Here is a 27,053-nt window from a genome sequence, read left to right as displayed (position 1 = left end):
TTTTCAAAGAACCGTTTTGTTACCAGGAAAGCTCCCCAGGAAGGGATTGCATTAGTGCAACAAGGGGGAGCCTTGATGCCAGGCTTTCCAGACACTTCCAGGTGGAGACTTTTGGCCTAGGCCGGCCGCCGGGGACTCGGGGGCTGGGAGGACACACGGCCCCTCCCCCGCCCCGACGGGGCGCTAAGGCACCCGGCCCGCCCGGGGGGGGGCAAAACCCCGTGCCGTCAGCAGGCCGGCGGCTTGCAGCCCTCAACCTGCAGCCCTTTGCTCAGGAGGAAGGCGTCCTGCATGGGGTCACAACCCAGGAAGAGCTTCACCATGCCCTTGGCATCCTCGGAGCCCCCTGGCCTCAGAATGCAGCTTCTGTAGTCCATGGCAACCTGAGGAGAGGGGGCGGGGCTGCAGGAGGGTGGAGCACCCCCTTCACGGAGGGTGTGGGTGTGGCCACCTCTGCTGTGACTCAACAAAGGGCAGGGGAGCAGGGGGTTCTGGGCAGGGCCCTCAGAGCCTGGCAGGCCCAGGCGGGCGGCACAAGCATCTAGGCCCAGGCCAAGGACCTCCGTGTTGGTCTGCACGGCAGGCCGGCCTCTCACCTTGCCACTCAGGACGCCCTCCTGCTTGAAACGAGTGTGTGGACCGTGTCCGCGGAGTACACCTCGCTGCACAGGTAGCCATAGGACTGGGCGTCGTAGCTTCCTGCCAGGTGGCCGAAAGTCGCAGGCAGGTGGGTCCCTGGGACACACGCGGAGAGGCTCCTGCCCGGCCCCCTGGCCTCTCCGTGCCCCTTCCCCAGAGCCCAGAGCTTGGGGCCTCAAAGCAGCCCTGTCTGAGTCCCCTGCCACTAGAGGGAGTATTGGCCCAACACTTCTAGAAAACGGGGACCTTGCTGGCAACTCAGTGGAGGGACACAATTCAATCTTTGCCGACTTTCTGCTGAAGCTCACGAGGGTTCACCCCTAAGCCTCTTACAGGGACAGCTGCCCGAGGCTCCGAGGGATGAGTCAGGGCTCGCCCTCCAGCACGGGGAGAGCGCGGGTTAAAGCGCTCACGAGGGAGTGAACTGCGTCTCCGCACCGACACGCACGGGCAAACCTCGTCGACGCGTTCCGTCCGGGGTATGAAGCCCTCTCCTGCCTCTTCCAGGCTCTCCGGAAAGCACGTGCAGATAGGCCCAGCCCACCCTCGGACTCCGCGCGCCACAGCTGGAGGGACCAGCCCAGGAACCCAGGCAGGAAGAGGCCAGAGGTCAGCGGGCCTCGACCAGAGCCCGTCAGTCGGTCCCCCTTCACACACCACCAGAGGATCCTCTTGAACTGGGCAGTAGCCGCCAACCGACCGCTAAGGTGGGCCCGGCGTGTGCTTGGCTACCTGGCGTGGCTGGGACCCTGAGGATCTCCTGGCAGAGGCGGGCATTGTCCTAGGCCGGGTCCGAGGGCGTCTGCATGTGCAGGGCCTGGTCCACCTTGGCCAGGACGATCTGGCGCAGGTTGAAGAGGCCTGGAGGGCGGGAGGAAGGAGACGGGGGTGCTGGCACTGTGTCCAGGCCGCGCTTTCCAGCCGGGCGGTCCGGGAGCCCCTTTCCTTTCCCTCGGCCCGGCCGCACGGGGGTTGGCCAGCCGGGACTTGATGAGCTTGTCCAGCAGCTCCTGGGGGACGGCGCTGCCCGTGCCCCGCCGAGACTGGCAGCAGCGCCAGGGCTTCACAGGGCGCGGCGCTCCCGGCCCCAGAGCCTACCCTCTGGTTCTCATCCCCGGCTGTCACCAGAGTCGCAGGCAACGTGCCCTTCTTTTCGTTTGTCTTTTTTCCGGCCCGCAGCCACGCAAAGGTGTGAAGCCCTGCCACTCGCTGCCACGTGGATGCACCCTGAGAACACGATGCTCAGCGAGAGAAGTCAGACACAGAAGGACACACAGGGTGTGACCCCACTGAGGGGAAACGTCCAGAACAGGTAGATCCACAGAGTCAGAGTGGGTTCCTGGTTGTCAGGGACAGGGGAGGGGAGGGAATGATAACTAAGGGCGTGAGGGACCTTTTTGGGGTGAGGGAAATGTTCCAGAACAGGGCAGTAGTGACGGCTGCACAGCTCAGTAAAGTGTCCCCACGCGCTCCGGTTGCAGTCTGTGAGAGCATCGCTCTCAGGACGAAGGGCTGACTGCAGGAAGACTGAACGAGCACTGGGTCCTGGGCCCAGACGCTCAGCTGGGGACCCCCCCATTGGGAAGTCACTGGGACTTGCTGAGCCTCCACCGAGACTTGCAGCAGCCCCAGGACCTCACAGGGCGTGGTGCTCCCGGCCCCAGAGCCTAACCTCTGGTTCTCATCACTGCCTGTCACCAGCCTTGCATGCAACGTTCCTTTCTTCTATTTTGTCTTTTTTAAAGGCAACTCTTGAATACCTGTATTTAACATGCAGGGAACCAGTCCTGACTCCTTGATCTGGGACTTCCAGCCTCCAGAGTCTCGAGGACATCCACTTCCGTCGTTTACGCGCCCAGTGCGTGGGGTTTGATGATGGAAACTGACACCGAGAGCGTCTCCTCGTGCGGGGTGACATCAGCGGAAGAATCCCGTGGCGAGGGCCTGCCTGAGGACCACGGGAGAGCCCGGGCCCTCCCCGCCCCCTGCCTTCAGCCCCTCGCCCGCACCCTCCTGGGAGCGGAGCTGGTGCATCGCTTGCCAGAACTCATGGAAGTAGGTCTCCAGCTCATCATGCTGCAACAGGGAGGGCGGGTTGGGCGTAGGCTTGGTGAAGTTGGCCACCATGGCCGCGATGGCAATCTGGCGCCTCCCGTCCTGCTGCAGGCAGCCCGGCTGCAGGCCAAAGCAGGCCATGTGCCCGGACTTCCCTTCCCTGGGGAGGGACGCGGGTGAGGCCCCGCTACCACAGAGGAGCCCCGGCCCACGGCCGACAGGTTCCCCCACGCATGCACCGAGGGTAGAGGTCCAGGTAGAACTTGCTGATGGATGACCTTGCCCGAGGCCACGTCCCGGACCGTGTAGAGCCTCACATCTTCATCTTCGTGACGCATGTTGGCGCCTTCCTCCAGGTCGAAGGTCAGCCCCAGCAGCTCCTGGGAGATGCCCAGCCGCCCGCGCGTGACCACCTGCATGGGGAAGGACTCATTGAGCAGGTACTGGTCCACGTGGTAGCGCGTCTCCTCCCCCTGGTTCATGTAGTAGCGCAGGTCCTAGACGTTGATGGGCCCGTCAAAGTGCAGGCCCCGCCTCTGGCACTCAGCCTTCTTTAGCTCCAGGATCACGGCCGCTCCTGCTCCCCGAGGGGCTTCAGCTTCTGGGCCAGCTCATCTGCGGGCGGAGGGGAGAGGCTCAGCTATGTCCCTGTGGCAGCCGCCCAGCCGCCCCCCACCCCACGCCCCTCGAGGCAGAATGAAGGGTTGGGGAAGGCGACCCCCAAGGGCTGACACAGTGGGGTCTCAGGCAGCACCACGTCCAGTCAAGGTCCACCTGACCCCCGTCCCCACTGGGACTCGGGGAGGCGGGGTTACCTAGGAAAGTGGCCACCACCTGGCTGGTCTTGGCCATGTTCATCTCCAGCACAGAGTCGGCTCGCGTGCTGAATCCCAGCAGGCGGGACTTCTGAGCCTGCAGCCTTACCAGCTCCCCGAGGATCGCGCAGTTCTCCTGGAACCCAGAGACAGCCAGCGCTGGGGACCGTGGGCCACGCCCTCCCCACAGGCCCCGGGCCAGGTCTCTGTGGGTGGGAGGGCTCTCAGGCCACTGGCGGGCACAGCCAAACCCCCTCCCTCCTCCTCCTGGCCTGGATTTCTAGACACTTTGGTGCTGTCCTAACATGTGGTCTTTATGAACACAGGTCCTTTTGGAACCAGAAACGGCATGAACCATGATGAGCTCTAAGGCCAAGGGCAGGAAGAAATGTGACCAGGCTCTCCAGGAGCCACCCAGGGGCCTCCCCGGGCTCAACAATACAAACTTGGCTGCCGTGCAGACAGCAGCTCATCCCCACGGCGCCCGAACACCCAGCCCCTGGACGGCGAGAGACCTGTTGCTGCAGGTGGCCCGTGGTTGGCTGGTGAGGCCTGGCCCCAGGCGTACGCCACCTTCTCTGGGGCCACCTCTCTGGGTCTGCGGTGGGGTTCTCCTGGGAGCCCCCAGTCACCACAGGACCAATGTGGCCTGTCTGCAGCCCAAGAAGGTGGGGACACAGGTCTGTCCCCCGTGGACATCACCCGCGAGGCCGAGCAAGCACCAGTGGTGTCTGCGGGGAAGATGAAGGGCTCATGCACAGCCCCCATCTACTGAAGATGCTAAACGGGAGAAGCACAGACTGCAGCCACATGCGGTATGGACCAAACGCAAGTGTCCTTGCAGGAACCGATGTCTGAATGTCGAGGCTGTTCCCGGGCCACAGTGAGAAGGCCCAGGCCCCACGCAAGGCACAGAGAGGGGATGGGGGGAACATCTGCGAATCTGAGCTCATCGGGCATCACCCCAGAAGGAGAGGGAGAGAGCCAGAAGGAGATACGGAGGGAGAGGGAGAGAGAGGGAGGTACAGACGTCTCTCCTTTCCCTGGGGGTTCTCTAGTGCAGCCAAGCCTGAAAACCACTGCATTTCGGGAGATGGGTCCTCGTGGAAAAGTTAAATAGTAGCTCATGGCATTATCGACACATATTAAAATGGCCCCAAATCTTGGGGAGTCAGGGAGGGGAGCTGGCGGCTGCCTCGTAAAGGAGGAGAGATTGGGCGTCAGAGGAGGTGCCTGCCTCCACCACCTCCGCCGCCGCCGCCCCCCCCCAGGGCCCCGCAGACTTCATCTCCCAGCTGTGGTCCTGGGCTGGAAGGTAGCGGGGAGGTCAGGCCGTCCCAAGCATCAACGTTGACTTCAGGGCTGATCTGAAAGGCGCCTGGTGTTTGTTGAAGCAGAAAAAAGAGAAAGCAGTGGGCAGAGGATGGGAGGGGGAGGGAGCCCCCATCAGCCCTTCTCCCTGTCTCCCTCTCTGTCTTCGTCTCTGTCTCCCTCCCTCCCTCCCTCCCTCTACCTCCCTGCCTCTCACTCTCCCTCCATCTCTCCCTCTGCCTCTCTCCCTCCCTCTCTCCCTCCCTCTCTCCCTGTCCCTCTTGCCCTGTCCTGTCCCTCTCTCCCTCCCTCCATCCCTGTCTCTCTTTCCCTGTCCCTCTCTCCCTCTCCCTCTATCCGTCCCCCCTCCCTTTCCCCGTTTCCATCTCCCTCTCTGCCTCCCTCTTTCCCTGTCCCTGTTTCCCTGCTCTGCTCTCCCTCTCCCTCTTTCCCTCTCCCTCTCTCCCTGTCCCCCTTTCCCTGTCCCTGTTTTCCTGTTCCGCTCTTCCTATACCTCTTTCCCTCTCCCTCTCTCCCTCTCGTGCTCCCTCTCCCTCCACCTCCTCCCCTCTCCAGAGAGGGAAGGAGGTGGAGGGAGAGGGACAGGGAGCAGGAGAGGGAGGGGGGAGAGGGAGAGAGGGATAGAGGGAGGGAGAGGGACAGGGAGCAGGAGAGGGAGGGGGGAGAGGGAGAGAGGGATAGAGGGAGGGAGGGAAAGACAAAGACATCTTTCCCTCCCTCCCTCTATCCCTCTCTCCCTCCCTCTCTCCCTCCCTCCCTCCCTCTCTCCCTCTTCCTCGCTCCCTCTCCTCCCTCTCCCTCCGTCTCTCCATCTCCCTCACTCCCTCCCAGAGACAGAGAGACGAAGAGGCAGAGACAAGGGAGAGGGAGAGGGAGAGAGAGGGAGAGACGGAGAGAGGGAGAGAGAGAGAGGTCTATTCCTCCCTTTCCCTCTCTCCTCCTTCTCTCCCTCTCTCCCCCCTCCCTCTCTCCCCCCTCCCTCTCTCCCTCTCCCCCTCTCCCTCGTCTCTCCCTCTCCCTCCATCTCTCCCTCTCTGGGAGGGAGTGAGGGAGAGGGAGAGACAGAGGGAGGGAGAGGGTGAGACAGAGGGAGGGAGAGGGAGAGAGGAAGGGAAAGGGCGAGGGAGGGAGAGGGAAGGAGGGCGACACGTCTCTCCCTCTCCGTCTCCCTCCCCCTCCCTCTCTCCCTCTCCCTCCCTTCCTCTCCCTCTCCCTCTCCTAGAGGGAGGGAGGGAGAGGGAGAGACAGAGGGAGAGGAGAGGGGGAGTCGGAGAAGGAGGTAGGGAGAGGGAGAAGGCGAGAGGGTGCCTGCTTCCCTCTCTGTCTCCCTCCCTCCCTCCCTCCCTCCCTCTCTGTGTCCCTGTCTCCCCCCTCTCCCTCTCCCTCTGTCTCTCCCTCTCTGGGAGGGAGAGAGGGAGAGGGAGAAGGAGGGAAAGTGATGGAGGGAGGTAGAGGGAGAGAGGGTGAGGGAGAGAGGGAGAGAAGGAGGAGAGAGGGAGAGGAAGGGAGGAAGAGAGCTCTCCCTCTCTCCCCCCTCTCTCTCCCCCTCCCTCTCTCCCTCTCCCCCTCTCTCTTGTCTTTGCCTCTCCCTCCGTCTCTCCCTCTCTGAGAGGGAGTGAGGGAGACGGAGAGACGGAGGGAGAGGGAAAGGGAGGAGAGGGAGGGAGGGAGGGAGAGACGTTTCCTCCCTCCCTTTCCTCCCTCTTCTCCCTCTCCCTCTCACTCTCCGTCTAACTCTCCCGCTCCCTCCATCTCTCCATCTCCCTCACTCCCTCCCAGAGGGAGAGGGGAGGGAGAGAAGGAGAGGGAAAGAGGAGAGGGAAGAGGGAGAGGAAAGAGGCAGAGGAAATAGGCAGAGGGAAGAGGGAGAGAGGGAAGAGGGAGAGAGGGAGAGGGAGAGAGGGAGAGGAAAGAGGGAGAGGGAGGGAGAGGGAGAGAGGGAGGGATAGAGGAAGAGACAGAGAGGGAGAGAGAGGGGGAGTGGGAAAGAGGTAGAGGGAGAGCGGAACAGGGAAAGAGGTACAGGGAGAGAGGGAGGCAGAGAGGGAGGAGAGGAAGCAGGGAGAAAAGAGAGAAAGAACACACCGTCTACATTTCTGTCAAATGACACCGGGGATCCTTACACAACCAGGAGAAAGTAACACAGGGAGGCTCTTTCTCAGCTGGAGCTGGAACTGCAGACGGGGCCAAACACCACCAGGCTGGCCACACGCATCCAGCCACCGCTCCAGCCCCATCAGCCGTGAGTCCGGTCACCAGGGCTCTGAGTGTCTGCTCCAGGGAGCTGGGGTTCACCCTCTCACCCGGGAGGCCGGGCCAAGACAGCAGGGCCCCGGGCTGGACACATAGGGGGAAACGCATCCCCACAGGACAGCTTGTGCGAGCAGATTCAGCTACCAGATTCTAGAGGCCCGGGACCACCCTGTGGCCCGTGAAACCCAGGAGCCACGAGAGTCTTGCAACGTGATTCCTGTCCGTTGGACTGTAAAGTTTATGTAGGGAATCTTGGAAACAGTGGTAACAAGGCTGAATTGGAACGAGCTTTAGGCTATTATGGACCACTCTGAAGTGTGTGGGTTGCTAAAAACCCTCCCGGCTTCGCTCTCGTTGAATGTGAAGATCCCCGAGATGCAGCCGATGCTGTCCGAGAACTAGATGGGAGAACACTATGTGGCTGCCGAGTAAGAGTGGACCTGTCGAATGGGAAAAGAGAAGTCGAAATCGTGACTGCCTCCTTCTTGGGGTCGTCGCCCTCGAGATGATTATGGGAGGAGGAGTCCTCCACCTCCCACACATCTCCAAGATGGAGAGCCTTCTCCGTCAGCCAGAGCAGGTCCCTTTCTAGATATAGGAGAAGAGAGAGATCCCTGTCCCAAGAGAGAAATCACAAGCCGTCCTGATCTTTCTCTAGGTCTCCTAGCCGATCTAGGTCAGATGAAAGGAAATAGAAGACCACTTTGCAAGAGGAGTGGTGTACAGGCAATAACTTCATTTGGCAGGAGTATGTACAGAAAATTCAAGTTTTGTTTGAGACTTCCGAAGCTTGGTGCACTTTTTAAATGTTTTAGTTGTTCACATTTGTTTGTCTCTTGGGAGAGTGACACATAAAGGTGTCATTCTCTATGGTTTGAAATGGGTCCTGTGAGGCATGTAATATGAAGAATTGTTACCTTACAATGTTCCCTTAAGCAAAATTGAACTTGCTTTGAATTTTTGGTCTTGCCTAGACTGATAATAAAACTCTAACTCCTGCCCACCTAAAGTGTGATGTTTACTATTATGGAAACAACACTGGCAAACATTGAAAAGACTTTCTGTAGCTGGGATATGGTATGCAGCTGTAGTTAAGCAAGCAGTCTTTAAAAGGTGCTGTGAACCCAAGCCAGCAGGTAAAAATGAAAGCCGCACCCTTACCCTAGATTAGAGGTTTAAAAATTCCACTAGTCTTCACACCGGACAAGAGGTTGTCCAGGGAGTTTAAAATCTAAGAAGTTTCAAGGAAGTTAGTTTACCTTTGAGTTAGGTCATACATCCCCTCTGTGATTGCTGTACATGAATACATAGCTCTTTGTAATATTTTTTGGAAATTTGAGATTATCAAGATACCAATGTCCTGCCAGATTAAGAGTATATTATAGAGCTGAACTTTGAGTTACTGTGCAATTTTTTTTTTCATGCTGTCATTTGTAATATGTTTTGTGAGAATCCTTGGGATTAAAGTTTTGGTTGCAAAAGAAAAAAAGAAAAGAAAAGAATCCGCCTGCCAATGCAGGGGACACAGGTTCAAGCCCTGGTCCGGGAAGATCCCAGGTGCCGCAGATCAAGTAAGCCCGTGGGCCACAACTACTGAGCCTGCACTCTAGATCCTGGGAGCCAGAACTACTGAAGCTCACACGCAACGAAGACCCAACGCAGCAAGAAAAAAAAGACGATACTGGCCAGGTGATCAAGGGTAAAATCGTTTGTCATAAGTCCCGTTGATGGTGTGTATCCTTGATGTGACCTGAGGAGAATGGCATTTTTATCTCTGTCTGGGTCTTCCGCCCCAAACCCCGTAACTCCAGACCAACCATAAGAAAACACCAGAAAACAAACAGACAAACAAATTGAGGGACAAAACACCTGACCAGTCCTCAAAACTTTCAAGGTATCAAAACCCAGCGACGTCTGAGAAATGTCACAGCCCAGAGGAGACTGGGACAGAAAAAGGATGTTAGGGGAACACTAGGGAAATTCTAATAAAGTGTGGACTTTAGTTAATAACAATGTATCCATCTTGGTTCCTTAGTTGGATAAACATCTCGTACTAAGGTACTAACGAGTTGGAAATAGGGGTACTGGGTCAGGGTCCACGGCACTCTGTACAGATCTTTGCAACTTTTTTGTAACTCTAAGCTCTTGTAAAATTAAGCGAGTACTGAACAGAGCTAAGAATGTTATTTCCCTGATTTGAACATGCCTGAGTTTCTTTTCATGGTCACATTTTTGCTATTTGGATGTGTCTTGGAATCAGTAGCAAAGGAGAGTTGCCAGCCGCTGGGAAGATGTGGGTGGTTCGCAGGTGGCTTGCTCTGGAGCTGAAGACCACGGTGGGAAGTCTGCAGCCTCGGGCTGCACTTAGAACCATGGGAGGCGATGGGCCAGCTCAGTTAGGGATGGAACCTATAAATAAAACTTTTTTCTTTTCCGTTATGGCTTATCACAGGATACTGAATATAGTTCCCTGTGCTAGACAGTAGGACGTTGTAGTTTATCCATCCTATATTTAATAGTTTGCATCTGCTAACCCCAAACTCCCAATCCAACCCTCCCTCACTGTTTCTCCCCCTTGGCAACCACAAGTCTGTTCTCTATGTCTGTGAGTCTGTTTTTGTTTTGTAGACGAGTTCATTTGTGTCGTATTTTAGATTTCACATATAAGTGAGATCATATGATATTTGTCTTTCTCTTCTGACTTACTTCACTTAGTATGATAATCTCTAGGTCCATCCACGTTGCTGCAAATAGCATTATTTCATTCTTTTTATGGCTGAATAATATTCCATTGTATATATGTACCACATCTTCTTTATCCATTCATCCATCAGTGGACATTTAGGTAGCTTCCATGTCTTGGCTACTGTAAATAGTGCTGCAATGAACGTTGGGGTGCATGTATCTTTCTTTCTTCTTTCCTTCTTCCTTTCTTCCTTTCTTTCTTTCTCTCTCTCTTTTTCTTTCTTTCTTTCTTTCTCTCTCTTTCTCTCTTTCTCTCTTTCTTTCTTTCTTTTTTCTTTCTTCTTTTATTGTCACACGGCATGTGAGATCTTAGTTCCCTGACCAGAGATGGAACCCACGCCCCCTGCACTGGAAGCGTGGATTCTTAACCACTGGACCACCAGGGAAATGCCAGGGGTGTATGTATAGTTTTGAATTAGAGTTTTCTCCGGATCTATGCCCGGGAGTGGAATTGTGGGACCCTATGGCAGCTGTATCTGTTCCTGCACGCCTCACATCAACCACCTGCACTCCAATCCTTGCTCTCAACGTCATCTTCGGGGAACCCAACCTGCGACAGGGACCTTGACAAGAAGAAATGGCTCAGGGAAAAGCTACCTGCACGGGGAGGAGATAGAGACCATCGCCCCTGGGGTGCGGAGGGGAGAGTGGGTGCAGAGGTTTGTCATTTCACCCCCGATACTCATCTCAGCCCTCGTGGCTGCCCCACTCTAGGTCACCTCGGGATACAGAGGTGAGCCGGTTAGAGTCCCTGCCTGTGCAGGAATCGGGGCACCAGCCGGTCTGAATAATATTAGTGCAGGGTCTCCCCCGTGGCACTGGGGTTATTCGGGGCGGGTCATCCTCTGCTGAGGGCCCCTCCTGGGCACTGTGTGGGGTTTAGCAGCATCCCTGGCCTCACCCATTTGATTCCAGGGGCCCTCCCTCCCAGTTGTGACAACCACAGATTTTCCCCACACATCACGGAAGAACTGGGTGAGGCGGGGGCAGGATGGCTCTGGGCGAGGACAGCTGTGTTGAAGCAACCAGCCTGGCCCAGGGCAAGGTCTGCCCCAATCCCGTCATCGCCTGCATTTAGAACTGCCCCTTTCCTCTCCCACCTCCCCTGCCCTGCAGTGGTTTCCGAGACATCATCCCCATGTAATAAATCACACCTTCTCAGTTTACTGTTTGCTGCCCTCGCTAGAACGTGAGCTCTTTGAGGACAGGGATGCTGTTATGTCCCCAGCACCTAGAAGAGTGTCTGCTGTGTAGTAGATGCTTCATAAATACTTGCTGAATAAAGGAGTTGAATAAAGGGATGAGTGGATGAATGAATGAAGGTTACAATGGAAGGAGGGGGGAGATTCCCTTTCTGGCTCTCGGGGGTTGGGAGATCAAGTGAAAGATCTGTCCTAAATAGGCTGACCAGCCTTCTGGGGTTCCCCGGGACTGAGAGTTTCCCCAGAGTTCCAGCGCTCAAACCTGAGCGGTCCTGGGCAAACTGGGGGCGGGTGTTGGTCACCCTATCTAAACACAGTAACAATTCCAGCTGCAATAGCAATGGCCAATGACCTCTACGGTCTTATTGACCATGCACAGTTCTCTACCTGGCGGGGAAGGGTGGGCCGGGATTGGAATTCTGGTGATCCAGGGCGGGTGAGGGCACACCCCGGGCTTGTGGAGGGGAGTCCAGGAAGGTTCTGGAGGAAGTGACAGTGACACAGGAGGGAGGGAGGAGTCTAAGGAAGAACATCCCACATGACAACCTGTGCCAATGGCCCTGGGCCCAAGGTCACACCTGACCAGGGCTTGCTTTTTTTTTTTCTAATTTACTTTTCCCCACATGGATATGCAATTGTCCTAATGCCATTTATTGAAAACTCCTTAATTTCCCCACTTTCTATCATATCAAGTTCTCATATATCTGTTTCTGGACCTTTTTTCTATACCATAGAGCTATACGTCCCATCCTTGCACCACTAGGGCTGTTTCATCACTATAACTTTATTTATTCATTTTGTTTTGGCCGTGCTGTGTGGCATGTGGGATCTTATGTCCCTGACCAGGGATCGAACCCGCGTCCCCTGCAGTGGAAGCTCGGAGTCTTAATCACTGGACCTCCAGGGAAGTCCCCAGGGCTTGCTTTGACATCCATGGAATGGTGGCAGGTGGGCACGGGGAGCAGCTGTCTGTGAGCCATCCTGGGTAGAAATGCAGGGTGGAGGGGAGGACAGATGGAGCTGGAGGGGAAGAAGCGGAGGAGGGAGGGAGGAAGGGAGGGAGGCCGGGCGAGAGACAGACAGAGAGTTTCCGGAGACAATAGCTCTGGCCGTGTCCTAGGGCATGAAAGCTGAAAATAGCTCCTAGTGCCGGGAGCCTTGGAGCCGGAGGCTGGGAGCCAGGGTGACTGGCTCTCCTCCCTGGTGTGTGTGTGTTGCGGGGGGGTGGGTGGCTCTGGGCTTCTCAGGCTGGGAATGGGGTGCACAGAGCAGGAACGGAGCAGGGACCCTTCTCTCTGGAACCTCGTGGGCCATCCTCAGCTCACAAAGCTGAGCCACTCCTTGCCCTACGAGTGGGGGGCTTATCCTCCCTGTCCCCTGGATCATACCCCCTCACACACAACTTCCCCGTGTGTGTTCCCAGCAACCAAGAGAATCTGTTTTTAAAAGATTTGGGGGAGGGGGGTAACCATACAAACAAGAGCAGAATGGATACTTTTTCAGGATATGAATGGCTCTGTGTAAGCCCACCCCCAGGGTAACCACAGTCCTGACCTCTAACACTCTTGACGAGTCAGCCTTGGTCTGGGCTTGCGGACCCACGGAAGCTTCCTCATTCCCTCCTTCAGGTCCCGACTCTCCCTCGGCGTCTTTGTGAGAAGCACCCGGGGAAGTGGGACTGCTAGGCTGTACTGCTGCTAGAACTCCACCTGGGCTCCACCAGGCTCCAGCCCCCCGCCCTGTCCACCTAACTGACCCTGAGGCACCTCAACTGGTAGGAGCAGCATCACCTTCCCTCCTGGGACTCGTGATACTTAAGGGAGACACCAAAAGACAAGCCTTTGGCTCCCTGGCTGGCAAAGAGCAGGTACTCAATTGTCATAAGTGTCCGTATCAGTGAGGGTTCTCCAGACAAACAGAATCCATATGGGGTGTGTGTGTATATACACACACATGTACATATGTACAAGCATACAAAAATATACAGCTGTGTACATATGCAGTATGCGTACACACATATACACATATAGTATATACAATACACACATACATATATACACACATATAAAATGCAGTTTGTATATATACAGTATGTATACACACATATACACACAATATAGACAATACACACATACATATACACTATACATACACACATATAAAATGCATAGTTGGTATGTATACAGTATGTACACATACGTATAACATATGCAATATACACACCTAGGTACATATATAGCATACGTATATACACACATACAAAGATATTTAGGTGTGCATATAGACAGTATACATACATACACATATAATATATGCAATACATACACGTACGTACATATAGACACACATATACACCTACATATAAAAGCATATAGCATAAAAATATATATGTACTGTATATAGAAATTCATCGTATATATACATACATATATCATATATATAAGATATATACACATACATATATACAATGTGTACACACACACCCCTATATGTAAATATGCGCATGTACATACACATATAAATTCATACGCAAGTGTGTATATAATAGTATATTCATATATACATATAATACCTAGAAACATATTGGGGGGGAGGTGTCACGGTACGTCAAGGGCGGGAGTCGAACCCGCCACCCCAGGCCCCGAGGGGTCTCCCCGGGTCTCCACTTCGGGCCGGTGGGTGTGGCCGGGGGGGGCAGCTGAAGACGTGCGTGCGTGCTTGCGTGCGTACGTGCGTGCGTGGGGGCGGGTCCACGGGGCGGGAGGCGCTCGCCGCGAGTGAGTGGTTCAGCCGGGCCCCGGCTCATTGTGCTTGCCTCACGCCGGCCCCAGTTGGCAGCAGCGCTGGAGGCCCCGGGCCTGTGACCACAAAGAGGGAGCCGGGGGCCGGACGGGAGCAGGCCGGCGGCGGCGGCGGCGGCGCCGGCTGAGGCCCAGGCCAGGCTCCCTCCCCTCAGCCTCCCGCCCGCCCGCCCGCCTGTCCCGCCCCCGCCGGCGGCGCCCCGCCCCTCCCCCAACCGCCAGACTAGCCTGGTGCGGGGGCCGCGCGCGAAAACGTGGGGGAGAAGCTGAGGCTGGAGTCGCCCGTGGTGGCCGAGCCCGCCGTCTACCCATGGCTGCTGCTGGTCTACGTGAGTGCCGCCCGTCCCCTCTTCCCGGACCTCCACCTCTCTTCCCCCACGGCGCGCGCTGAGCCCACCGAGTAACGGAGCGACTCGAGTCGCCAGACCCTCTTTGGAGCCCCCCTTCCCGCCCTGCCTGGTTCTCCGCGGCCGTTTCCAGCCCCCGCGCGCAGGGTGGGCAGAGGGGAGCCGGGGCCGGCCGGGGGCACAGACTCGGCCGCGGGGACCCCGCGCTTCCGAGGTGCTCCCGAGCCGGTCTGCCGTTGGCCCTGTAGGGCTGGGGACCCAGGTCCCCCCCTCCCCCGGCCTGGACTGCCGGCGGGCTTGCCCTTCCGTACTTTATGATCTGACACGTCGGGTTTCTTTTTCCTGGCCAGCTTTACCATTACCTGACCAGCTTTCCCAGCATCCCCTGATAATGTGTTAGATATTCAAGTTTTAGGGCCTGGTCCCAGCCCTATGGAATCAGCAACTCTGGTGGGGCTCAGTGATCTCTGTTACAACAGGCCCTCCAGATGATTTTTATTCACCTTAAAGTTTGAAAATATCTGCATTGTCAGCTGGCCGAAGCGTCCACCAGCAGGTGAAGGGGAGTGGCGCCTGGAAAAGATAGGGACTAGCCAAGGTAAGTACAGTAGCATTTGCCATGGTAGTAATGGAGAATGCCTTTTCTCCACTGGTTGGCACAGACTAGTATCTGGGAGCAGTGGCAGGGTTATTTAGGATGCTTTACATTGCAGTGTAGAGTGACCGCTGTCCTGGTTTGCCAGGGACTTCCCCTGTGTGAGCGCTTAAAATCTCATCCTGGCAAACCCCTTAGCCTTGGGTTTGAAAAACTTAGGGAATAACATGAAATTTAGGGGAAACATGATCTAGGTTTTGGGCAAGTCACAAGTGCTAATTAAAGCTAAGCAAGTATGGACAACATCTAGCCTTCTTTACCCTTTTGCGGGGAGGTAAATCTTGATTGGGTGAGAGGACTTATTGTTAAGAGATCTTTGTAGAAACATCCCCTTCTGCTTAGTCCGCTGGTTCTCCGTTCTGGCTAGACATTGGCATCGTCTGAGGAGAGTTAAAATGATAGTATTGGTCTAGCATGACCAACCGTCGGTGTGAGGGTTTTTAAAAAGTGCTTCAGAGGATTCTAATGTGCAGCCAAATTTAGGTGCCACTGCTTAAGCTTTTGAACCGCTGCTACGTATTTTCACCTCATCTTGCTGTGAGAATATCCAACTGTAGTTGAGGTTTGTTGTTTTTCTTTTTCTTTTTTTAACTGTCTTATTATAAGATTTACTGTCTTAAATAAGATTGAATGGACAGAAAATCCTGCTAGTCCATCTGGTATAGCTGGATACCCAGAGTAATATCGTTAAGATATGTACCATTTAAGTATTGTGACTGGCCTTTTAAAAATTAACATATGCATTAAATTAGTATTGATAGTATAGATCTCTTTCGAAGTTGTCATGTTGGGGAGCTATACCTCTAATCTGCTGCCATTGCTAAATATCTGGACACCTCTTACTAGGAATTGCTTTTAAAAATCTTTAGGGATTAAAACCAAGATTGCTGTATTATTTGTACTGGGACCACAAAAACCTCACAAAGTTCCCCCGCTGTACCTTCTACCCCCATCTCTAACCCTTGGCAACTTCTAATCTGTTCTCCATCTCCACAGTTTTGTTATTTTAAGAATAATATGTAAACATAATCATGAATTACTTAATCTTCGGAGATTGGCTTTTAAAAACTTTTCCCTCGGCATCATTCCCTTGAAGTTCATTTCAATTTTTGCATATATTAATAATTTGTTCCTTGTTGCTCGGTAGTATTCTATCATAAGATTTTATCACAATTTGTTTCAACATTCACCCATTGAAAGACATTTGGGGAGTTGCCAGTTTGTGGCTATTAGAAATAAAACTGCTATGAACATTTATGTGTAAGTTTCTGTGGGAACTTCATTAAGTTTTTGTTTCTTTTGGATAAATGCTCAAGAGTACAATTACTGCATTGTAGGGTGAATCTACTTTTAGGATTAAAAGAGACTGTCAAGCTGTTTCTCAGAGTGGCTAAACCATTTTATTTTCCCACCAGTGATGTGATATAATTTTTCTACGTACTCGCTAGCATTTGATGTTGTCACTATACTTTAATTTTAGTTATTCTCTGATATCTCATTATGGTCTTAATTTGCATTTCCCTGATGGCTAACGATGTTGAACATCTTTTCATGTGCTTCTTTGCCATGTGTATATTCTCTTCCATGAAATGTCTGTTCCTGTCTTCTGCCTATTCTCTAGTTGGATTTTTTTAAGTTGTTTGGAGAGTTCTTTGTATATTATAGATACAAGTCATTTGTCTCCTATGGGATTTTCAAATATGTTTTCCCACTGTGTAATTTGAGTTTTCATCCACTTAAAAGGATCTTCTATGAAGCATTTTTAACTCATTTTGATGAGATCCAATTGATCAGTTTTTGCTTTTATTGATCATACTTTCGGTGTCAAGTCTAAGAATTATTCACCTAGTTGTAGATGCCAAAGATTTTCTCCTATTTTTTTTCTCTAAAAATGTCCTGCTTTTACATTTAAGATTATGATCCACTTTGATTTAATTTTTGTGTAAGATGTGTAAGGTTTAGGTTAAGGTTCATTGTTTGTTTGTTTGTTTTTGTCGAGGGATGTCCAACTGTTTCAGTACCATTTTTTGAAAAGTCTATTCTTCCTTGATAGCTTTTGCACTGCTGTCAAAACCAAGTTAAATGTATTTGTGTCAGTCTATTGCTGGGTTCTCTGTTCTATTCCATTGATCTATGTATCTACCCTCCATCATTACTGCGAAATCTTGAAATTGGGTAGATTAATTCCTCCCATTTTAATCTTCCTTTACAAATTGTTTTAGCTGTTCTTCAGCCTCTTCCTACCATATAAATCTTAGAATAAGCTTGTCTATATCCACAAAAACCTTGAGGGCATTTTAAGAGTAATTGTGTTAAGCCTCTTAACTTGGGGAGAATTGACAGCTTTATTATGTTGTGTTTTCTAATCTATGAACAAGGTATGTCTCCCTATTTGTTTGGGACTTTTAAAATTTTCTTCATCAGCATTTTGTAATTTTCAGTATAGAGGTCCTATAAATGTCTTATTGGGCTTCTATTTAAGTATTTATTTAGGTCAGTTGTAAATGGCATCACATATTTTTATTTAAGCTTCTACACATTTGTTATTAATATATAATTTGATAAAATTGTGTGGATCTTGTACTCTAAAACATTTACAAACTAATATTATTTCTCAAGCTTTATGTGGATTCCTTGGTATTTTCTCCATTTAGATTATCATCTCATCTTCAGATACAGACAGTTTTAGTTTTCCTTATTCAATATAATAGGATATATTACTATTCAACATTCAGGAGGATATATTCCTTCCTATTCAACATAGTAGGAATAGTTCTTTCATCTTTTAAATAAACTTTTTAAAAATTTAACTTTTAAATTTATCTGTTTATTTATTTTTGCTTTATTTTCTTACTAGAACCTCCAGTAATATATTTAATAAAAGTGGTGAGAGCAGATATCGGTGCCTTGTTTCTGATCTTACAGAGAAAGCGTTCAGTCTTTCACAGTTAAATATAATGTCGGTATAGGTTGTTTGTAGATCATCTTTATGAGTTTCAGTATGTTCCTTTTCTATTCCTAGTTTGCTTGGAGTTTCTTTTCTTCTTTTTTTAAAATCATGAATGGGATTGGATTTTGTCAAATGCTTTCTCTGCATTAATGATTAGGATCACATGACTTTTCCCCCTTAGTCTATTGGATATGGTAGATTACATTGTTTGATTTTCAAATATTTAACCAACTTTGCATAACTGGAATAAATACCACTTGGTCATGGTATATTATTCTTTTTATATATTTCTGGAGTTAATTTGCTCATATTTGGCTGAGGATTTTTACAGCCAATTTCATAAAAACTACTGGCCTGTAGTTTTCTTCTTTCTATACTATCCCAGTCTGGTTTTGGTATCAAGGTAATACTGGCTTCATAAAATTAATTAGGAACTGTTCCCTCTACTTCTGTTTCTTATCAAGTCATGTAAAATTGGTGTTAATTCTTTAAGTCTTGGGTAAAAGTGAAACATCTAAGCCTGAATATTTCTTTTGGGAGTTTTTAAATGAAAAATCAGTGTTTCTCATAGTTACAGGAAAATTGAGATTGTCTCTTTCATCTTGGCTGAGTTTTGGTAGTTTTGGGTGTAGACGCATTGGTCCATTTCATCCACATTTTTGAATTTATAGTGTAGACTTGTTCATAATAACTTGTCCCTTATTAACCTGCAGGATATGTCATGGTATCCCTGGTTGCATTTCTGATATCTGTGATTTGTGCCATCTCTCTTTTTATCTTGATCAGTCTTGCTACATCTTTCTTGATGAGATTGTTTATTTTGAAGAACCAGCCTTTTGTTTCATTGATTTCCTCCCCCCCCATTTTCCTGTTTTCAGTTTCATGGATTTTTGTTTCATCTTTATTATTTCCTTCTTTCTGCTTGTTTAGTGTTTTTTCCTCTTCCGTTTTTACTATTTTAATATAGAAAATTAGACTATTTCTTTGAAATATTTTCTTTCCCAATTTAGTGCTATAAACTTCCCTTTCAGCATTGCTTTCACTTTATTCCACAAATGTTGATCTGTTATATCTCCATTTTCTTTTATTCTATGCATTTAAACATTTTTCCTTGACTTTTTACCCATGAGTTATTTGGAATTGTGATGTTTAGTTTTCATGTGATTGAAGATTTTCCTGTTGTCTTTCTGTTATTGATTTCTAGTCTGGTTCCATTATGGCTAGAGAACATACTCTCTATGATTTTAATTCTTTAAAATCTGCTAATGTTTTTTTTATCACCCAGTGTATGGTATATGAGTGAATGTTCCATGGACACTTGAATATGTATTCTGCTTTTATTGAGTGTGTTCTTTAAATGTCAGTTATATCCTGTTGATTGATGATGTTTTCAGTTCTTCCATACCCTTGCTGATTTTTCTCTCTGGGAGTTCTATAAATTGCTGTGTTGAAGTCTCAAATAATAATTGTGGATTTGAAATTCTCTCCTTTTACCTTTTTCAGTGTTTGCTTCATGTGTTTTGAAGTTCTGTTGTTTGGTGCACACACATTTAGTATCACTAGGTCATCTAGGTGGATTATTCCTGTTATCTTTATGTAATGACCCTCTTTGCCCCTAATAATTTCCTTTGCTCTGAAATCTACTTTATCTGATATTAATATAGCCATTCCTGCTTTTTCTGATGAATGTTCACATGATATACCTTTTTCATCCTTTTACTTTGAACTACCTATATCATGATGTTTAAAGTAAGCTTCTTATAGACAGTATAGAGTTGGATCATGCTTGTGATTTTTTCATCTACTCTTCCAATCTCTGTCTTTGACTTGGTTATTTAGATCATTTACAGTTAATGTAATTATTGCTATGTTAAAGATTAGGTCTACCATTTTATTTTTTGTTTTGTCTTTTACCTTAGTTTCTCAATCCTGTGTTTCTCTTATTTTGCCTTCTTGTGGGTTACTTAAACATTTTTTGGTAAGTCCATTTTAATCTAATTTATTTATAATCATTTGTGTATACTGTTTGTATAGTTTTCTTAGTGGTTGCTTTTGGCCTTACACTATACATATGTAACTTATCATAGCCTACTGGAATCTGTCTTTTATTACTTCAAGTGAAGTTTCAAAATTTTACTTCCATTTAGGTCTCTTAATAGTCCCCAGTTTTAAAGTATGATTTTCTGTAGTATTTCCTCTATATACATTGGGAACCACATCAGATGGTGTCATAATTTTTGCTTTGACCATCATAGGGAATTTAAGAAACTCATGAGACTAATGATAGTCTCTTATATTTATCCCACTTGTTTTCACCCATTCCATTGTTCCCCTTTTCTTTCTGAAGTTGCCAGTCTTCTGTTATTGTTTTTTTTTTTATGTTTTCATAACACTAGGTGATATCTGGGCTTTCCAGTGCCATTGGATATGAGTTTCAGGAAACACTGAGCCTGGCTCACTTAATGCTACTGAGTTGGAGGGTTTGTATACGTTGGGCCTGTTGGCACAGCAGATGCTAGCAGATTAGACTAATGCTGATGGGACTAGTGCCACAGGAGGATGCATTCCCATTCAGGCTATGCTGCTGCTACAGTAGATCAAATCCCCCTCTACCCCAAGTGTGGGGCAGTGACCTGCTGCTGTCACTGCTTCTTTATTAGGCTGCTTTCGCCTCAGGTGTGTGGTGGGATCCCTTGGAAGCTGCTGCTGCTGTGAATCACAGGGTTAAATTCATTTTAGAAATACTTAAATATAAATATATAGCCTGGCTCTTGTAGGACCTCTGTATTTGTTTTTTATTGCTTTCATACGAATTACCACAAATTGAGTGACTCAAAACATCGTAAATTTATTACCTTACAAGTCTGACATTGGTCTCAGTTGAGTAAAGTAAAAGTGTTGGCAGGATCGACAGATGAATGGATAAAGCTGTGGCACATATATACAATGGAATATTACTCAGCCATAAAAAGAAATGAAATTGAGTTATTTGTAGTGAGGTGGATTGACCTAGAGACTGTCATACAGAGTGAAGTAAGTCAGAAAGAGAAAAACAAATACCGTATGCTAACACATATATATGGAATCTAAAAAAAAAGAAAAAATGGTTATGAAGAACCTAGGGGCAGGACAGGAATAAAGACTCAGCCATAGAGAATGGACTTGAGGACACAGGGAGGGGGAAGGGTAATCTGGGATGAAGTGAGAGAGTGGCATGGACATATATACACTACCAAATGTAAACTAGATAGCTAGTGGGAAGCAGCCACAAAGCACAGGGAGTGGAATCCTGCAGTGTTTGCTGATGGGTCATTTTGGAAGAGCTGACTTTCAGTCTGAAGCTCTGCCTGTTTGCATCTGAAGAATCTGCATTTAAGGAGAGGGTGTATGAGGAAGGGGGTGTATGGGACAAAGGTGTCCTGGGTGCAGATGAGCCAGGACCTGACCAGCTGCCTTTTGTGTCCTCTGGTCCCATCTCTTGGTCTGTGCCTCATCTGCATCATCACTGTCCCCGCTGGCACCCCTGGGGTGTTGTTGTCTGAGTGAGATTCCCCTGGTGCCCCTGCTCTCCTCCCCTCCTCCTGCTGGTTGGGGAGGGAACTGCTTATTGTGTGGTCTGTACTCCTGAGGCACGAAGGACCCTGTAGCATGGACCTGCAGAGTGTGGGATGTGGTCCCAAGAGCATGGGGCCCACATAGGACACAACATCGGGGCATGACCAGTATTAGGGCTGCCTCATCACTGACAGGGAATGTTGTCCAGATCCTGCTCGGGAGGGTGTGGTGGGTGGCCTGGGACCCTAGAGGCCCCATTCCTATCCTGGAGTTTGGAAAGTGCATCCCCATGGGCTCCAGATTCACCCCATATCTCAGCCATATCCCTCTGTCCTGTCTTTGAACTCAGGAAAACGAGCTCTCTTGTCCACAACATAGGCCTGGTCCTGTTGGTATTAGGATTCTTTAAGTTAGGCATCCTGGGATAGCTCTTTTTAGGCCTGAGAAGGAACAACTCAGGAGTGTACAACAATTTCAGATGAAACTGATATTCAATGACTATCTCTAACTACTCGGTTGTTGACTTCTATTAGTCATTATTCTCCTGGTTTTAGCTCTGATGTGGGGATTACAGAGGAGTCAACATTTAAATCTTCATAATCTGTGTATTTGTAGCTTCAGTATCATTACTGACCCATAGTTTTTATGGTTTGGGAAGAGTTATTGATTTCATGTGTCATGTAAAGGATTCACAATGATGATAGGGCAATTAAGATTACAATAATGGCTAGTAAATTGTTCACATTTTCTCTACCTGTGCATCTATTCTATGCATATGAGTTAGTTTAGATGTCAATATTAGTGAAATGATATAGAGGACTAGAGAACTTATTTTAAAAATCACTATTAATGTGTGATGATGAAAATGTAAAAGTCCTTCCGTAATCGGTGATGTTGTATCTTGAGAGCCTAGATGAAACTGATATGCCTTAGTGATATACAGGATTTTAGCCTATGATTTAACTTTGACAAAGCTACATCACTTTTTACTTTTATCTCATTTATTGAGAAAGACATAATTGTTATGGTGTTGGCTTGAAACTGGTTGAGAAGGACTTGAGTCCTTCCTTATTTTACATTTACATAGGTAGGATGTTGAAACATAGGATATGGTGGAGGGCATTCGTGTAACCATTCTAGGTTAGGAGTAGCAATTTCCACTGCTAAGACTTCTTGTTTAGACGCAAATGCTTTTCAAAGTATGAAGATTATTAGCATTACTGCTGCTACTGAGATGAATGAGCCTAAAGATAAAATATTTCATGTTGTGTGTGCCTCAGGGTACTCAGACTAATGTAGTGACATCCCTGAGAGGCCAAGAAAGTGCTGCAGGAAGTCATATTTACTACTACAAATATACTTGTGAAGTGAATTTTTGCTCATGCTGAGTTAACTGTATAACCTGAGAATAGTGGGAATCAGTGTAGGAAGCCTCCTATAATAGTGAAGACTGCTCCCATGGACATTAGGTCATGGAAGTGTGCTACTACATAGTATGTATCCTGGAGGACAATGTCTGGGGATGAGTTGGCTAAGATGATTCCTGTCAAACCACCTACTGTAAAAAGAAAAACTAAAGCCTAAAACTCATAGTATAGTGGGAGGTCATATAATATTACCTCCGTGAACAGTTGCTAACCAGGGACTTCCCTGGTGACACAGTGGTTAAGAATTCGCCTGCCAATGCAGGGGACATGGGTTCGAGCCCTCGTCTGGGAAGATTCCGCATGCCGCGGAGCAAAAAGCCCGTGCACCACAACTACTGAGCTGCCCTCTAGAGCCCGCAAGCCACAACTACTGAAGCCCACGCGCCTAGAGGCTGTGCTCTGCAACAAGAGACGCCACTGCAATGAAAAGGCCGTGCACCGCAACCAGAGAAAGCCCACGTGCAGCAACCAAGACTCAACGCAGCCAAAAAAAAAAGAAACGAGAAAGAAAACTTAAATAAAGAGTTGCTAATCAGCTAGATACTTTTACTCCTGTAGGGATAGAAGTAATTATGGTAGCTGATGCAAAGTATGCTCCTGAGTCAACAGCTATCCCTATGGTAAACATATGATGGGCCCACAAGAGAAATCCTAAAAAGCCAGTGGACATGACTCATACTAGTCCCAAATAGCTGAAAGGCACTTTTTGTCCTAAATAGTATGTAATGATATGTGAGATTATAACAAAGCCTGGTAGGCCATGAATACAGACTTCAGGGTGACCAAAGAGTCAAAATAGCTGTTGGTATAGGATTCAGTCTCCTCCTGCAGGGTCAAAGAAAGTAGTGTTTAGATTTCTATCTCTTAACAATATGGCAATTCTGGCTGCTCAGACTGAGAGTGGTAATTATGTAATATGTCTATAGTTGGGAAAGATTAAACAAATACTGGTGTTTGGTATTGGGATATGACTGCTAGTTTTGTATTAAAGACTATAGTAATAAAAGTAATAGCACCAAGAATTGAAGAGACACCTGCTAAATGTAAGGAGAAAATGGTTAGGTCGACAGAGGCTCCTTCATGGGCCAGATTGCAGGCTAGAGCTGAATATAGGGTTCCACTTGTACCAGAACCAGCTTCTACTATTGGTGATATGAGTAGGAGTAAGAATGATGGGGGAAGTAGTCAAAAGTTTATATGATATATTGGGGGAAATGCTACCTCAGGTGCCCCAGTTATTAGTGGCCCAAGTCAGTTTTCAAACCCTGAAATCATAATGGGTACAACTATAAAGAAAATTATTACAAGTGCAGGGACTGTTATGACTACCTTACAGATTTGGGCATCTCCAAGTAGCGCTCCAGGTTAGCATAGCTCAGCCAGCATTAATATACTTAAGGCGCTGCCTGCTACTCCAGCTCAAGCACCAAATAGTAAAGATAAAATGCCGATATCTTTGTGATTTATTGAAGATAATCAGCAGTGTATGAACAGAGGTAAAATGACTGAGCTAGCATTCGACTGTAAATCTAAAGACAGAGATTGAGCCCTCTTTCTGGCAAACCCTGTGGTGAATCAACAGATTGAATTGTAACTTGAGAGAAGCAGCTTCAATTCTGCTGGTGATTTTCCTGCCTTTTTTTTTCTTCTTTTTTCTTTCTCAAAGGCAGGAGAAGTAGATTGAAGCCAGTTGACTAGAGGATTTGCCTGTTAACTAAAATTTCCTGGGGTTAAAACTCATCAATCTCGTAAGGATTTGGCTTAATTACAGTGTTTGCTTTGCATTCAATTGATATAGGAGAAAGTCCTGCAGTCCTTATTTTTAGAAATTAAGTAAATTGTACTTGTTTAGGGTTTTGAAAGCTCTTGGTCTAAACTAACCTAAATTCCTAGTCCAGCACTGATAGGATGGGTGTTATGGGTAGTAACCGTGTGGCTATTATGATGAGTAATGATAGGAAAGTTATTTGTTTTGTATGTTCAAATTGTTGTACTTTTGTGTTGTTTAATGAAGGGAATATAGTTAGTGATGTGGAGTATGTTAGCTGCAAGTAGAAATATATGCTGAGGACTGCTGTGATGGCTATTAGTGTTGGTAGAATGATGTTATCATTTTTGTTATCTCTTGGATAATTATTCATTTGGGTCAAAACCCTGATAATGGTGGGCGACCTCCTAATGACACTATAATGCTGAGGATAAGGATCCTGATGGGAGGTGTTTTATCTCATGTGTGTGATAATGATACCCTTGTAGTACATGATCTGGGTATAAATAGGAAGAAGATAGTGTTGTTATGATATAAATTAGTATGTTTAGGATTGTTATACTTGGAATATACATTATAATAGCTGTTATTCATCCTATATGGGCAACTGATGAGGAGGCTGTAATTTTTTCCAGGTGAGTATGGCTAAGTCTGCCTCAGCGTCCAACTATGATTTATAATATCACTATGATTAACAGTATGTTTAGGTTGATGGATGGTGACATGTGGTATAAAACTGATAGGGGTGCAATTTTGTCATGTTGATAGCATCAGGCCTGCTGTTCATGGAATGCCTTGAGTTACTTCGGGCACTCAGAAGTGAAATGGGGAATGTCCTACTTTTGTGACAAGGACGATTGTCATGATAGTGGATGCTGCTGGATTAAAGATTTTTGTAATTCATTGTGTTCTTTGACCAGAGTATATTAGATTAATGATAATAGCCATTATAAGTAGTATTGATGTGGTGGATTGTTTTAGAAAATATTTGTTGGATGCTTCTGTAGCTTATGGGTTCATGTTTTTTATTAGAATGGGGATACCATTAACCAGTGTGAGCTTGTTACTACAATTATATTTCCTGAAATAATGGTCAGTAGAATGATAGTAAAAACAATGAGAGTTTATTAGTACAGGAAGGATATACAACAATATTTTGGGGGTATGGGCCTTGAAGCTTTCTTAGAGAACCTTACTATATAGCATTGTGGTGTAATGTGGTAGCATGGAGAATGTAAAATTCTTAGAAATAAGTTCAATTCCAGGAATAAGCGCATTTAAACCTCTATCATTTACTTTATCAAAGTAACTCTTTAGTCAAACATAATTCTTAAGTTTGCTGTGGGTTGCCTGGTATGATGACAGGTAGTGAAAACTCTCATATACATAGGGCTAATGTTAGTAGTAAAAAATATTTTTATAAGAGATGTATACGTTGATCATATCAAAATTGTGGGTAGGATGCTTGAATTCATAGAAAGGAGATTGTTAGATGTGTTTTAATGATGACTTGGGCTGTATATAATTCTGGCACGTAGGGATTGTCAAATGCTCCTAAAAATAGAATGTTGTGAAAATGTTTATTATAAGGAAATTGACATATTCTCTAGGAAGGACGGGGTGAATGGGCCTGCTACATTTTCTACATTGAAGACATATACAGGTTTTGATTCTACTTCTGTTAAATCAAGTGGGGCTTCATTGGATTTCTGCTACTGCGGAGATAATCAAATTCTGGGTAAGGGTCAGGAGAAAATTAGTCATAGGTGTTCTTGTGTAATAATTACTGTTGAAAGTGTAAATGATCCATTTAGCATTAGGACTGAGAATAGAATAACTGCCAGCAAGACTTCATATGAGATTGTCTGTGCTACTGTCCGTAGAGCTCCAGTGAGTGAGTATTTTGAATCTGAAGCTCAACCAGATCAGAGGATGGAATAAATGGCTAGGCTTGATATGGCTAACATAAATAGTATGCCTACATTTATATTAATTAGTGGATAAGATATGGGAAGAGGAATTCATGTTGTGAGAGCCATGGTTAAGGCTAGCATTGGGGCAATAATATATAAATTGATGATGTTGATGGTCATGGTGGTTCTTTAAGAAATAATTTGAATGTCTCAGTAATGGGTTGTAATAATCCATAGGGGCTGATGACTTTTGGCCCTTTCTGGATTTGTATATAGCCTAGGATTCTCCATTTAGTTAATATGAGGACTGCTATGGTGAATTAAATTGGGTACTTTGTGAAAGAATGTTGATTATAAACATATTCTTAGGAAGAGAACTTGAACCACTGCAGATAAATGTTTCAGTTTTACCTAATTACCGGGCTCTGCCACCGTAACAAACCCTGTTCTACAGTAGGGTATGTATAAATTAACTGAATGTAGATTATATCATCATTTGGTTTGAAGACATTTTGTAAAGTAAGCCGTATTGCTCTTGTCCTTTCATACTGGAAGAAATCTGCAATAGACAGAAACCAACCAGGATGACTCCAGTC

General features: G+C 47.6%; 1 pseudogene across 1 annotated transcript; it reads right to left on the bottom strand.

The window, feature by feature from the left end:
- Nucleotides 1-227: 227 nt before the first annotated feature.
- Nucleotides 228-25,408, bottom strand: LOC309617483 (thimet oligopeptidase-like; annotated as a pseudogene). The gene is made up of 8 exons: nucleotides 25,385-25,408; nucleotides 3,510-3,645; nucleotides 2,934-3,309; nucleotides 2,659-2,854; nucleotides 1,607-1,664; nucleotides 1,372-1,500; nucleotides 597-735; nucleotides 228-383 (listed from the first exon to the last, which is right to left on the bottom strand). The product of its transcript is annotated as a thimet oligopeptidase-like (transcript).
- Nucleotides 25,409-27,053: the final 1,645 nt, after the last annotated feature.

Source organism: Balaenoptera borealis, assembly GCF_965194805.1.
Source record: "Balaenoptera borealis genome assembly, chromosome: 1".
NCBI classification, from domain to species: Eukaryota; Metazoa; Chordata; class Mammalia; order Artiodactyla; family Balaenopteridae; genus Balaenoptera; species Balaenoptera borealis.
This window is presented reverse-complemented; position numbering and strand designations above follow the sequence as displayed.